We start from the raw sequence: 15,651 nt of genomic DNA, 5'->3' as shown, positions 1-15,651 counted from the left end.
GCTGAAATAACAAGAGTTAATAGCACAATAGCAATAAGTTTCCAAGCTTTTTTCATGGCGGCTCCTAGCTAGCTAGTGAAGATAAGTCTTTAGGGTTCAGTTATGGTCTCGATTTCAAGAGATATTTATATGACCTAATACTTAACATACTTTATTGTATAATGTTTATCTCGAGCTTTCACATTTACATCGTCGTCGATATTTTATTAAGTGGGATCATGTGCTATTCTTTTTGACTACCCTCGTTGCCAATTATTTGCTCTTGGGCCTTGAGCTTATGTGATACGGTCACGTGATATATGAATTTTTGACTACTGAATTTTTTTTGATAATTTTTTTTTAATAATTTATTTTATTATTTTTATATACTTATTTAAATAACTTTTAAATAAATAATACTACTTTATATAAGATATTACACAAAATACCACTGTATAATAATACCAAAATATAATATCCAGAAAATGATTACCCTAATTAATAGTAATTAAAAATTACATATTATATTAAATCATAATATGGTTACAAATTACTAATTACTAACAGTTAATTATAATTACAAAAGTTAATATAAGATAATAAGCTAACATCACCTCATACGACAAAAGTACTTTATATTTTGTAGACATGATCAGAATGTTATTAAACACCACAAGTGATATATAGCATAACAATTTCAAATAAAAACTAACATGATTTAACACGACAAAAGTATTTTATTTTTTGTAGATATGATCATAATGTTAATGAACACCACAAATAATATATAACATAACGGATCTTACATGAGCGTATGATTAAACATGAGACTGCATATATTTAACAGAATAGTCGTACAACAATAACATAGTCCAAATGTTTTCTATCTATACATTACGGAAATAAGATCATCTATGATACCATAGCAGATTTTCGAAATCCCACCAAAATAGAATTCTTCAAACGTAAACAAGAACCTGAACAGAAAAATCTGAATACAATCAGAAAATAATTTACTAGATTAAACTACGAAGATTCTCATTTCAACATTAACATGATTTGAAATTTAGTATCCCGCAACTACACAACTAAAATATCTTAGTTGAATATAATATACCAGTGGTAGATTTTCTTAATCATAGCGTTAATAGAATATACCAGTGGTAGATCTTCTTAATCGAATTATCCTTTCTTGATGATATGATAAGATCAAACTGTAATCTCGGCGACTATATCCTAACATATTCGCTGCTACAATTACTATATAAACAACCCATTAGCAGCTTTCTACAAACCATCAAGCAATTACGCAAACAGCTATCTTAGCATTTTTAGCAAACGGTTTACTCAAAATGAATGGTCTAATGGCAATGTCTTACCTTGCTGATTTCAAGCCGTACAAAAGCACTTGGCGTGTTCAGGTTAAGGTCCTACATTCGTGGAAGCAGTACACTGCCCAGTTTGGAGAAACATTTGAGATGGTGTTAGCTGACCGGAGGGTTAGTTGTTATAAACATAGTATCTTTACGAGTATTTATTCAATAAATAGAAAACAGCTTATATTCAATGTTTTAACTGCTTCTTTTTCGTTTACAACCACCATAACCAGGTTCCAAGATTCATGCTTCCATCAAGAAACAACTTGTGTGTAAGTTCGAGAGGCAAATTACAAAAGGTGAGTGGAAGGTCATTGAAAATTTTGGATTAACCCAGGTGAAAGGCCAGTACAGGGTTACCAACCATCCGTTTAAGATGGGCTTCGTGAACAACACTCATTTAACCCCGTGTGTGCCCATATCTGATGATATGTACCTCACATTGCCCAACTTTCAAAACATCATTGTTGGGGATCTTAATCCCTTCTACTTGATTGGTAAGTTTTTGGAAGCATGAATTTTTTCTTATTTAAAATTTAAGCTGCGCTATTTCTAAATAAATAACAACTAAATGGGTGTTTACATGACATGTATTTCTCAGATGTTCTTGGTCAAGTGGTGAATGTTGGCCCAATGGATACCATTGAGGTAAACAACAAACCAACCAAAAAGCTGGAGTTTGAAATCAGAAACATAAGGTAAAAGAAATGACCTTCCCACTTATTTTACTGTCAATAAAACCATCCCTAATTTTTTACTATGTTATCGTTGATGTAGCAATGACCGTCTACCGTGCACAATGTGGGGCAAATTTGCTGATCAAGTTTACCAAGCATGCCAAGACACGGCTGGTCAGTTGGTGGTTTGTTTGATCAGATTTGCAAAGATTCATACTTTCAGAGGTAAGTCATATTCAACCTTATTAAATCATAGTTTTAGGAATCATAAAAAAAATTAAACTGTTTAATTGTTATGTCTATAGGTGAAAATCAAATCACCAATGATTTTGATGTATCTGACATCATCATCAACCCGGATTATGCTGAGGTGATTGAATTCACGGCAAAGTAAATTAGCAACATGACCTACTACTTCACTATTGTAGATCTTAAAGTCATATGGTGAATTTAATACGTTGTGTTTTTGTTTTAAATCCAGTCTGCCCAACGATGGTCTTAGTCTGACTATCAGTCAAACTAAGCCACAATTGGAGCTAATGGCTCATAATGGTGACTTCTTTGATCAGTATCCTAGAAAGACAATCGACCAACTGCTGGGTCAAATGGAGGTAACTAAATCAGGAATTTAGATATATATTGTTGTGTAAATTTATGAATATTCAGTTTTATATATCGCTTTTTCAAATCACCAGGTTTCGAAATGTAAGGTCATGTGCACAATCGCATCAATTGATACGGATATGGGTTGGTTTTATCTGGGGTATAAGAAATGTAGCAAAAAAAATGGAAGGAAACAAGAAGAAGGAGACTTCTTTCCTGGCAAAACCAAGAAAGCTAACTTTCTGGTGTCCTAAGTGCAATTTGAACATCACACAAGTCGTACCAAAGTAGTTTTTATACTTAACAGAAACAAAGTACATTTCTCACGTAAACAATCAAATACTTCAGAACTGCACATAATCACAGACTAACTTTCTCATTCATAGGTTCAAGTTACATGTGAGTGTCATAGATCAGACAAGAGAGATGAAGTGTATGCTGTTTGATGGTTCAGCTACTGAGATTGTAGGACAAACTGCACATGACCTACTTGATGGGGTTTATGATGATGATGTAAGTACCATTTGTTAGTTATAGTTTTTTTCTAATTAGTCATAGAGATGCTAATATTCCGTTTCTTTGGCCAATAAATGTAGCTATAGGATCCATCCAATCTACCTCTTGCTCTGAAGAATTTGGTTGGGAAGACATTTCAGCTTCTGGTGTTAGTTGAAAGTGACAACCTTTATGGTGGCAATGAAACATACCGAGTTGGAAAGATTTGGCCAGGAACAGAAGGGGTGATGAATGATGACCTTGATGATTCAGAGGGACAAGGCAACCCATCTCAAATCATTTCCGGTGATCAGGTAGTTATTTATCGTCTTTAAAACATAGATATAGTCAATTTTCAGTAATTTAATATAAAGTGAAAAGTTTAATAAAATATGTGTATTTTAAATTACAGGAGATTTTAATGCTTACCAATAGCAGTGAAACATCTGCTTCTGATTTCTCTACTCCATCATCAAAGAGGGTTAGAGAAAACGATGAAGGAAACTCAATCAATAAGAAGAGCATGGGAAAGTCAATCATGTTTGAAAAACAAGATGAGAAGCTGATGAAACTGAAGGCAGTCAAATTGGAGAAAATTGAGGAACAGAAGGGAGTGAAAATTGTGAAAAGGGAAGGTGGAAAACCAAATGAGGATCTCCCTCATGAGGTGGACAATGGAGATACCAAAGAATCAGAATATGCAGCGAACTGAGTCGCTACAAATCAAGTGTCAAGTGGAGGATGTTGGCCTAATAAAACAGCGGGCAGATTTTAGACTTAATTTAGGGTTGGCTTTTAGTTTTTTATTTTTATTTTCCAATACACTACATTTACTATGGATAACATTAGTAGAATTCTCTTCTACTATAATATACGTAGTGATTTGTTTAGTATTTGTATTTTGTTTAAAAAGGCAAAATCATATCAATAAAAAACCACTTTTCCCGCCATATATTTAATCATTAGACAATACACTAACCTGTTAAGCTCGGCATATTCAACAAAATCTCCAACCAATTTTCCCATATTGTTGTCATATTAAAGAAGAACATAATGTTAATTACAGTGGAAAATCAAAAATATGACTAAGTACATCATAACTTTATGTACAATGATCATCCCCGTAAAAACACAATACTTATGATTTCATCAAGATATAGCTCAGCTACGCGAACGAATTCTGTTAAGAAATCTAAATCTTATAACTTTATTTGTTACAAATAATCAAATAATCTTCCTATTTTTAAGTTAGCAACAAGCATGTGTTTAGAAAATTACGGTTAAGTTGTTAAGATAGTAACCACATTAACCTATATTATATGGATCTAATATGTTTGTATAGATACTAGATGGAGATCATATAAACTAGAAAGTCATCATTCCTTTCACATTTTGTTATTTTGATCGAAAACAAAAAGCGTCATAACAAAGGTAGAGTATTTGAGATATCTGCGATACACTATAGGTCTATATAGTAACTTCTTCCCTCTGTTTTATAGTATGAAGAAGAGGAAAGCACCGTCGAGTGAACAATGCAAACAAAATGTGGGAGAGATGATGGATAAGGATCAATTGTAGCTACTGGATCAGGATTTAGATGCAATATGGCTATGATTACTGAAGAACAAGAAGACTCGGAGCCTTGGTTCTTTGATAGTGGGTGCTCAAGACACATGACTGGAACTAAGAGTAATCTACAAAATGTTAAGAAATTGAAAGGAGGTACAGTAACATTTGGAGATGGAAGTCATGGTTTCATACAAGGCAAATGTACAACACGTGATACTTAGCTTCCACAACTTGTGAATGTCTATCTAGTTCAAGGATTGCATGCCAATCTAATAAGTATTAGTCAACTTTGTGACGAAGGATTGTCAGTGTTGTTCACAAAGGTTGATTGCAAAGCATTGGATGAATCAGGTAATGTCAAGTTATATGGTGTGAGATCTGGGAATAATTGTTACATGTGGGAGAAACATTCAATCAAATGCTACAGTGCTCAAGGGAGTATAGATCACTGGCATCAACGACTTGGTCATATGACGTACATGTTATTGGGTTATGCCGAGAGTAGTACAACATTTAGAGTCTACAACAGACGTACAAGTTTAATCATGGAATCAGTGAATGTAGTTTTTGATGATCAATCTGTAGCTGTACGAGATGATGATTCAGACAACGATTCAGAACAGGTAAGTATCACTAAAGCACACAGTGAAGGTACTGAGTTGGACATTCCTGTTACAAAACCAGAAGAAGTACAACAAGTACATAAGAATCATTCTGCATCTGATGTCATTGGAGACTTGAATGAGAAAATGAAGACTCGAGGAGTGCAGATTGACTTTAAGAAGATGACAAGTTACTTTACAACTCTAGAAACCTTTTTCTATGAGTGTTTTGTATCGATGATCGAACCAAAGAATCATATAGAAGTTGTTCAAGATGATTTTTGGATTATAGCCATGGAAGAAGAACTGGAACAGTTTGAGCGTAATGATGTTTGGGAACAAGAACTTGAAAATCCACTTAGTATCATTGGTACTAAGTGGATTATCAAGAACAAGATTGATGAGAGTGGTGTTGTGGTTCGCAATAAAGCAAGATTGGTTGCACAAGGATATACACAGATTGAAGGGGTAGATTTTGAAGAAACCTTTGTACCAATAGCAAGGCTTGAGTCAATAAGACTGTTTCTAGGAATGACTTGCATTCTGAACTTCAAAGTTTTCAGATGGATGTTAAGAGTGCTTTCTTGAATGGGATTTTACAAGAAGAAGTATATGTTGACCAACCCAAAGGTTTTGAAGATCCAGTTAGGCCTGAGTATGTATATAAACTAAAGAAAGCTCTTTATGGTTTGAAGCAAGCACCAAGAGCTTGGTATGAAAGGCTGACTAGGTTTCTTATGGAACAAAACTATAAAAGAGGAAGTGTGGACAATACTCTGTTTATCTTGGAACAAGATGATGATATCATGATGGTTCAAATTTATGTGGATGACATTATCTTTGGAAGTACTTCAAAGGAGTTGGTGGGTAGGTTTGTGAGTTGTATGATAAAAGAATTTGAGATGAGTCTGGTTGGAGAGTTAAAGTATTTTCTCGGATTGCAGATTACACAATCAGATCAAGAAATTTTTATTTCACAAAGTACCTATGCTAGACAACTTCTTAAAAAGTTCCAGATTGATAAGGATGTAGATGTCAAGCAATGATACCTATGAGTACTTCATTGAAACTATCAAGAGATGTTGATGGTAAGGATTAGTGATGTTAAAATGGGTTATCCGCCCGTGGGCCTAAACGGGTTCGGTACAAAAATTTAGGCCCGTTACCCATTTATTTACATTATAAAATTTACATGATCTATATGAGTAGAACCGTTTAGCTCCACGGGATTAACGGGTTTGACTGCAACTAAACGGGTAGCCCGTTTATTTTTTCTTCCTAAACTCTTTTTTCAAAACGTTGACGTTTTAAACATAGGGCTTCAATACAACACCTCTAACCCGACCCTCGCCGCATCTGCCTCTAAAAATCACCGCCTCCTCCTCTGAACGTCGCCTCCTCCTCCTCTGAACGTCGCCGCCTCTCCCCAAGTCTCCTTGAATCTGCGGATCTGCCTTCAAAGCTCTTTGTCCCTTAATCCATTATCGCTCTTTTGATTCTTAAGGTTTGGGACATAGCACCGTAATACTACTGTCGGAGATTGAGACGTTGTGCGGAGGTGAGTTAGTTTACGGCGGGAGGCTTTGGCCACTACTTACATCGTGGTGTGGTGTAATTAGAAATTTAGAAATCACAGTTTTTGGTTTTCTTTTGGTTAATGACCAATTTTTAAAAAAATATGTGATGTAAACATGTTTAAACGGGCTACCCATAAAACCAATCTATATAATGGGCAGGGCCTAATCGGGTTATTAAATTAACGGGTCTAAACAAGTTTGTTATTAAATGGGCAGGGTCTAAAGGGGCAGAATCTAAAAGGGTAGGGTGCACCCATTTTAACATCACTAGTAAAGATGTAGATATCAAGCAATATAGAGGGATGATTGGGAGTTTGCTATATCTTACCGCTAGTAGGCCAGACTTGAGTTACAGTGTGGGTATATGTGCAAGGTATCAGTCAAAACCTAAACAGTCTTACCGTGAAGCAGTCAAGCGAATTATCAAGTATGTCAAAGGAACTGTTGATTTTGGAAATTGGTATTCTAAGGGTTCAAACAAAGGTTTACTTGGTTATTGTGATGCAGACTATGCAGGAAGTGTAACAGATCAAAAGAGAACTAGTGGGGGTTGTTTCTTTCTAGGCAACAATTTAATAGCCTGGTTGAGTAAGAAACAAAATTCAGTGTCTTTGTCTACAACTGAATCAGAATATATAGCAATGGGGAGTTGTTGTACTCAGTTACTATGGATGAAACAGATGTCAGCAGATTATGGTATGGATTCAGGGGAGCTACAAGTGTATTGTGACAATAGAAGTGCAATTGACATCTCTAAGAATCCAATTCAACACTCAAGAACCAAGAACATTGATGTGATACATCACTTTATCAGAGAATTAGTTGAAAAAAGCAAGTTTTGATTGAGCATGTTGATACTAAGGAACAATTAGCTGATATTTTCACAAAAGCCCTTGATTTTAATCGATTCTCTCCCTTGAGAAATTCGATTGGTGTTTGTGAGATGTGAATCAATCACAAGATGGTTCAAGAACTTGTACAAGAGAAGATAGGGTTTAAGAATCTGGTGCAGGTTAAATGTTCTTGAGAAGGTTTTTGGTTTATTAGGATCGGTTGTGGTTTGTGAAAACCAGAGGTTATGGTTTGGGCTTGTTAAAAAAGGGGATTTGCTCAATATTTAGGAGAATATTTTTGTTGAGATATTTTTTTTTTAAAAGGGGAAGTCAAGAGGCACTTCATATGTGTCGAAGAAGAAAAAAAAACAAAAGAGAAAAAGAAAGAGGAACGAACCAGAGATGGTAGGGGCGACTCGAAGTGGGTTGGTGCGTAGAGAAAGGAAGTTGGAGATGTCTCGAGGTGATGGAGTTGTCAATCGACCTCAGTTGGTTGATGAGTTGAGTGATGATGAAGAAGTTCAACCAAGGATTGTGCCGTATGGATTCGACAGCGATGATGATTTATCTAAAGGAGAATCGGAGAAGAATCAAGTAGATCAAGGGGTAGATGATCTCCAAGGGGAAAATCCAATTGATGATGAGGTGGAGTTTGTTAGCAAAAGAAAAGGGAAGGATCTTGTTTCGGAGTCTGATACAGAGATTGAGATTGAGGAAATCTCTGTACAAGAGCAGATTGAGAGACACACAAAGAAGCAGAGGATTAAGAAACAGAGAGAAGTTGCCTCCGCTAGCAAGAAGAAATCGAAACGACCAAGATCCACAGAACCAAGTGCTAGGAATGTTTGGGCTAAATTTGGGTTTCAATCTAATGTGTTCGTCTCCAAGGAAGCCAAATTAAGGTACTCTCATTTCTTTTCTAGGAATTTTACGGCTGAGAGACAATTTGATATGTCTCAAAAGGATGAATTTGGGTTCATTGGGAAGATATTGTTGTTAGGACTTGGAGCTACAGTTCATGATGCTTTAGATGATGTCAAAGAGGTTATTTGTGAATTTTATGCAAATTTGCCAAATGGAAAAGCAAAGGATGGTGTTCAAGTGTTTGTGAGGGGACATTGGTATGAATTTTCTCCTAAGGCAATTAATCAAGCTTTTAGTATTGCGCCTTTGACTAAAGCTGAGAAGAAAGCTGATGCAGCAGAGATAAGTTGAGTAAGGATGAACTTGCAGAGTTTTTAAGTGACAGGGACAAGTCGACTTGGGCTAATTTGAAAGTTAGGGATCTACCTGAAGAGAGTGCAGCTCTATTGATGTTGGCAGCACATAATTGGGTTCCCTTGAAACACATGGATCATCTTTCGATAAGCGAGCTCGAGTAGTATACAAGATTATCAAGGGCATTCGGTTTGATTTTCGGCAGCTGATTTATAATCAGATTATGAACATAAGTTGGAATGAAGCTACATGTTATGTGATTTTTCCAAGAACGATCTTTGAAATGCTTAGAGTTCAAGAAGGTCTGCTTGAATTGTCAGATGAAGAGCAAGATGTGTATGTTGAGTTTTATACTAAGGATGTCAGAAAAGGGTATGCATATGGTGTGAAGCATAAACTGATTCCAGAAAGTAAAGAGCCGACACCAGTTCCTCCAGTTAGCAAGCAACCGGATGAGGGATCTTATTCTACTTCTGAAATTATTCAGTTGGGTAGCATTCGTGTGCCACACATTGGTCAAGAAAATGTTGAGATCTCGTATGAAGCATTGGTTGATACAGCACAAGCTCTACAGAGACTTACGGAAATAGTACACAGGCTCATACAGAATCATCCACTTTCCAAGATGATTTAGATGTTTTTTCACTGTTGTGTTCTCAAGCAGGGGGAGAAGGAAAAGGAGCTGAGATTCTGGGGGAGCTTTATGTTATGTTTTTTGTGAAACTTTCAACTTTCGATGATCATATTTGTTCCTTGTGTTTGGATGTTTTTGGTTTATATTTTGGACGGGATTATCTTTTATGACTTTGAATCAGATTCGAAAATGTTTGTTTTAAATCTAAAAGATAAAACACAACAACAAGATGCTTATGCTTGAGAAGCACAAAGTTAAAAAGGGGGAAATTGAGGATGCAATATTTGAACAAGAGAATGAACTACTTCAGAAGGACAGAATGAACTACATCAGAAGGACACAACACTAGTACAAGAACATAGTATCAAGTTATCTATGTCGGCAATATCAAAGAAGGGTCTATAAAGCTTGAAGACTTACACAAGATTAGAAGGCTTGAGAAGCTTCTAGAAGGCCAAAGAGCTTCATGTTTACAATAGGAATGTAAACATGAAGAAAGAGGAAAATTTCCTAAATCATAAAGAAAAAGGAAATTGTCCAATTTCTATTAGGATTAGAATAGGTAGTTTGCCCATTGTGTGGCATAGACCTAGTTCTATAAATAGGGTGCGAAGGCTGATTGTAAGCTTTAGCACAAACAAGAGAAAATTAACCTAGCTACTAAGTTTTAGTCTTTAAGAAAAGAAAAGAGGTAAGAACTTAGAGAGAGCATGAGGTTTCTTTAAGAGAGTTTTGAGAGATTAAAAAGATTGTTTAGAACAAACTTGTAAACAGATTTTCTATTAATCAAAAGAGAGTTTAAAGAAATCGTTGTTACTTTGTTCAGATCATAAGTTCACACACTTTCAGATGTGAAGTTTACATGAGGGTTCACATTGCTTTGACACGGGACTTTTTCTCAACAATAGTTTCAATTTATTATCTCGTAACCGAATCATAAGCATATTCAAACCACTATGAGTTGAACGCATACGCATATCTTGGTTTAACATCCGGTCTTGGTTTTTAAATACAAACAACGCTTTTGTATTACACTTAAACATTTTACCAAGTATTTCTAGTAGTGTAGATCGAGAGCAGTAATCATGTCTACATATAAATTAGAAGTGAGAAAAGTACACATACAGTCGTCTTGCACTAATCAACCTTTGAGGAGTTTTTTTTTGTGCACCCAACTTTTATATTAAGTCAACCCATGTTTACCTCATACAAACTTAAACACCGCTTCGCAACAGAGTCAGCTAAAACATTTGCTGCTCATGGGATATAACGACAAGTAAAACTAAGAAAGTTATCTACTCCCAGTAAGATATCCGATAAAACACCATCTACTTCCAAAAGAATTGATCGAGAGTTGATAGCTCCAACCAATTGTAGACAATCCGATTAAAGATAGAAATGCTCGACTCCCATCCTGATCGCATCCTGAAATGCAGCTCTGCATGCAAGGCTTTCCGCCATTAGAGCTGAAGAAACATTCTCACAAATAGCAGAATGTTGAGTGAGAACACCAGACGATAAGAAGGTTCGAGTCCAACAAGCCCCGCCACTCTTGTCTCTGACCTCCAAGTGGCATCAGAGGTACTAGCCATACTTACCCCCGGGATTCGAATGGACTCTGGAGTAGTTCGCTTTTGTCTAGGACCTGAAGAAGCTAGAGAGGATTTATGGCCTGAAAACCACTCCTTTGCATCCGCGATACACGTGATCACTGAAGACACTTTGATTTCTTTCTTTCCAAAGATTCCAGCAGACCCACAGCGCCAATGGACCTGGATTGATCCCCGACGGTGGGAGGCAAAGTTGGGGATTTACCAACTTCAGACCACTTCTTACGTTTTCCACCTGATTACAGGGAAGTACCTGCTTAAAGGGTGCAACTCGCCAAACGTTTTGTGCAAAAGAACAGGTGAAAAGTAAATGCACAATAGTTTCAGGTTCTCCACACCAAGGACAGGCTACATCAGTGTTAACACGTCTTTCCGCGAGCTTTTGTTTTGTGGATAAAGCCCCCAGAAGAGCCTTCCAGAGGAAAAGCTTAATCTTAGGAGCTGTAACAACAGACCAAACCTCAGCAATCCAATCTACTACTCCTAGATGTTGTCCTTGTACCCCTGCATCTGTTCCTCTTTCCAAAAAGTACCCTGACTTGGTACTATAGTCCCCTTAAGGGGTTCCTAACCATACTTGCTTATCTACCGCTCCCAGTCTGCTTGGTTTAATACTTAGGATTTGGTCTTTGACAGACGGGAGAAGTATCCCGATCTTTGCCTCATCCCATTCTTTCGAGTCCTCCACAAAGAGATCCTTTACTAGCAGCTCATTACTCTCCCTCGTTGTTGGACCAAAAGGTTGTAGTCGTGAAGTGTTGGATAACCATGGGTCATCCCAAACTTTGATGGATGCTCCATCTCCAACAACCCAACCTAGATTCTTTTTCAACAGATCTCGCCCCACCAACACACTTCTCCAAACATGGGATGCATTAAAGACGCATGCGACATCCAGGAAAGAGGCATCAAGGCAATATTTACCAAGCAGGATTCTGGCTAGTAAACTTGAGGGATTGGAGAATATCCTCCAGCTTAGCTTCCCCAGGAGTGCCGTATTGAAACTCTGAATATCTCGGAACCCAAGTCCGTCATCCTTCTTTCCACAAGTCATTTTATCCCATGACACCCAACACATACTCTTTTTCCCGGAATTAGAATCCCACCAGAATCTAGTGAGACTGTATCGAAGAACAGAGTGACACAGGAAGTTGGAAACATGACATTGAATAGGTTGGCATTGCAGTCAGTACACTCTTCAACATTACAAGTTTCCCCGCTTGTGACAGCTTCTTAGTGGACCACGCTAGTGATTTTTGTGATATCCTATCTACGATAGAGGTGAAGAGATCCTTCTTCTTCTTACCAAAATGCTCTGGTAGCCCCAAGTACTTTCCAGCTCCTCCCTCCTTCTTTAAGCCCAATACTCGCATAGCAGACAGTTTTTGCGATTCAGATGTTCTTCTTGAAAAGGAGATTGAGGATTTCAGTGCATTGATTTTTTGATATGACGCTCTCTCATATTTATCCAAAAGTTTTTTCAGATTCAAACACGATTTCTCGCTAGCTTTACAGAAGAACATCGTATCATCTGCAAAGTCCCGATAGAACTTCACTGCACAAAATAAAGATATACGGGGATAGGGGATCTCCCTGCCTGATTCCTCTTACTGGCACCACACGCCACTGGAGCAACTCGTTTACCAAGAATGAATAAGTCACAGTGGAAATACACTGCATAATCCATGAGGTCCAACGGGGGTGAAAGCCTAAACATAGAAACACCTCTTCAACAAAACTCCATTCCACCTGGTCGTACGCCTTGCTCATGTCGGACTTAACAGCCATAGAGCAATATTTCCTCGCCTCAGAGTTCTTAAGGTAATGCAGGATCTCATGAGTTATCAATACATTATCGGAGATAGCCCTTCCTGGAATAAATGCCGACTGGTTCTCCGAGATTAAGTTCTCCAGGAGTGGTTGCAGGCGCTTAGTCAACAATTTGGAGATTATTTTATAGTAGACATTGCACAGGGCAATTGGTCTATAATCCGTCACTGTTCTTGGACCCTGGCCTTTGGGGATCAGTCTGATATGTGTCTCATTCAGGTTTCTTGGCATGACCCCCGACATGAAGAGCTCCTGAATTTCCTTGACAATGGCTGGACCGACCGCTGTCCAATTGGAGCGGAAGAAACAAGCTGAAAAGCCATCCGGTCTTGGGGCTTTGTCAGGATGAATATCGAACAGAGCCGCCTTTATCTCTTCTCTTGATGGAATGAAAATCAGTTTTTGGTTCATCTCCTTAGAGATACGAGGGGAAAGAGCTTCCCTAACAATCTCCACCATATCAGCTTTATCATCTCCAGCAACTCCGAACAGATTATGGAAGTAAGAAGTAATTACAGCCACAATCTTACCTTCTTCAAAGAAAGCTTCAGCCGCATCATTTTCAATAATTGAGAACTTATTGACTGCCTTTCTCCCCTTGGTGACCGCGTGGAAATAACTAGAGTTTTTATCTCCCAGGCATAGCCATAACTGCTGGCTACATTGCTTCCAAAAGTTTTCCTCCTCTTTGTAGGCTGCCTCCAACTCGTCATTGATCTTTGTTAGCAGTGCCGCATCATTGACAGGACTTACCATTGCCTGTTCTAGTTCCTTCTGGTGTAGTGCAATTGCTGCTTGGTTATTTTTGAAGTGGTCTTTATTCCATTGAACCAAAACTTGTCTGACCCCAGTGATTCTTCTTTGGACCGACCGCTCATCATCTTCTAGCCAGACTTTTTCAATTAGAAATTTGACTTCCTCGTTATCCTTCAGGCTTCTGTCATACCGGAACCAACCTCTCTTTTTCTTTTGACCAGCTCAAAGGAGGTGATCAATGGTCTATGGTCGGACCCCTCAAAAGGTAAATATGTGCAAGCAACCTGTCGGAAGGATTCAGCCCACTCACTGTTACCCATCGCTCTATCCAGTCGGCACGTGACTACGTCATTACCTCTTACACCTTTCCAAGAGATAAGATTACCAAAGTGGCGAATGTCACAGAGATCACATTCCGACAGAAAGGATCTAAAATCAACAAACGTCCATTCCTCCCTTTGAGGGCCACCTTTCTTCTCCGAGTTATCAATTAGATCATTAAAGTCTCCTGATAAAAATCACGGGCCTTCTCTATTGGCACCAATCTCCCTCAGACTATCCCAAACCGCTTTCCGCTTCCTAGGATTTGGATCACCATACACAAACATAGCAAAAAAGGTCTTCCCTACTGATAGATACTTAGTATCAGTGAAATTATTACAAGCAAACAGGACTTCCACCACCTGATCTTGCTTCCAAAAAAGCGCCAGACCTCCCCCTCCATGTCCATGGGGAGGTACTAAAGCAATATGAACAAAAGTTAGACCGTGCACCGCCTTCAGCACCACTCTCTCAGCATTCTTCATCTCAATGAGGAAAATAAATTATGGCGACTCCTTATGATAAATCGCTCTCACTCTCCAAACTGTCTTGGGATTCTCCAACCCTTGACAGTTCCAATAAGCTACTTTTACGTGAGGGTATTGGGTGGATTCTGGAAATTCAACCACAGGTAGAGGAGAGGTAGGAACCTCATTCCCTTGCGTAATAGCCACTGAGCTCCCCTGACCTTGAAGATCTGAAGACCGAGCTCCACTTCCTCCCTGTCCATCCGCCAGCAGAGAATCCATGTTTAATTTTCTACGGGGATTAGTCTGATTATGGAGCAGTTTCCTCTTTTTAGATCTTCCTCCCACAACCACTCGCAGGCTCAGTTGAGCTTTCTTTTTCCTAGAGCTTTCCCAGGGGGACGCCCAGGCAGTTTTCCAGTCTTATGTTTTACTGTTGTTTGCTTGGCAGGTCGGTGAGGTGAGATAATCTTGTTTGATGGACCCAGTCTTAACCGGATGGGAATCTTATCCACACTTTCCCCTCCTGCAGAGGCCACCGGGGAGGTATTATCTTTTACAACTGGAAAGAGTCCCAAGCTATTCCTGACCATTCTCACTGATGTTTCTTCCACTTGTCCTTGGATCTCAACTTGTCTATATCTCTCTTTTCGTACCGCGCTCTCTATAGGATCATCACAATTTGCGTAGTTAGACATCACCTCCTTAACTTCTTCTATAGCTGCTTTCACAGCATCCAGAGGTAATCTTTCCTCTGGAGCAGTCCCACCTAAAGCCAGTGAGCTTTCCCCAGGACTCAGCCCCCCCACTGCACGATGAGCTCTTACACTATCCCCATGTGATCTCTCTTTGGATGTCCTATCATTCTGGAGGAAGTACTCCTTACTCTATTTCAGTTCCCGGGAGCCCCTAGAGTAGTATCTAGACCGGTTCTCATCCGAGACCAGGGAAGGACCCCTACGAGACTCCTCTGTACGGGAATTACTGGGAAGAGTTCGGGCATGATACTCATGGGAGTGAGGGCGAGTGTCATAGCTCCCCGAATAATCTCTACGTCGCTTTGGAGAGTGGCCTCGATAAGGTACAGGGGGGGGGGGGGTTCCC

Source organism: Camelina sativa, chromosome 14 (assembly GCF_000633955.1).
Source record: "Camelina sativa cultivar DH55 chromosome 14, Cs, whole genome shotgun sequence".
Classification (NCBI taxonomy): domain Eukaryota; kingdom Viridiplantae; phylum Streptophyta; class Magnoliopsida; order Brassicales; family Brassicaceae; genus Camelina; species Camelina sativa.
Note: the sequence above shows the minus strand (reverse complement) of the source record.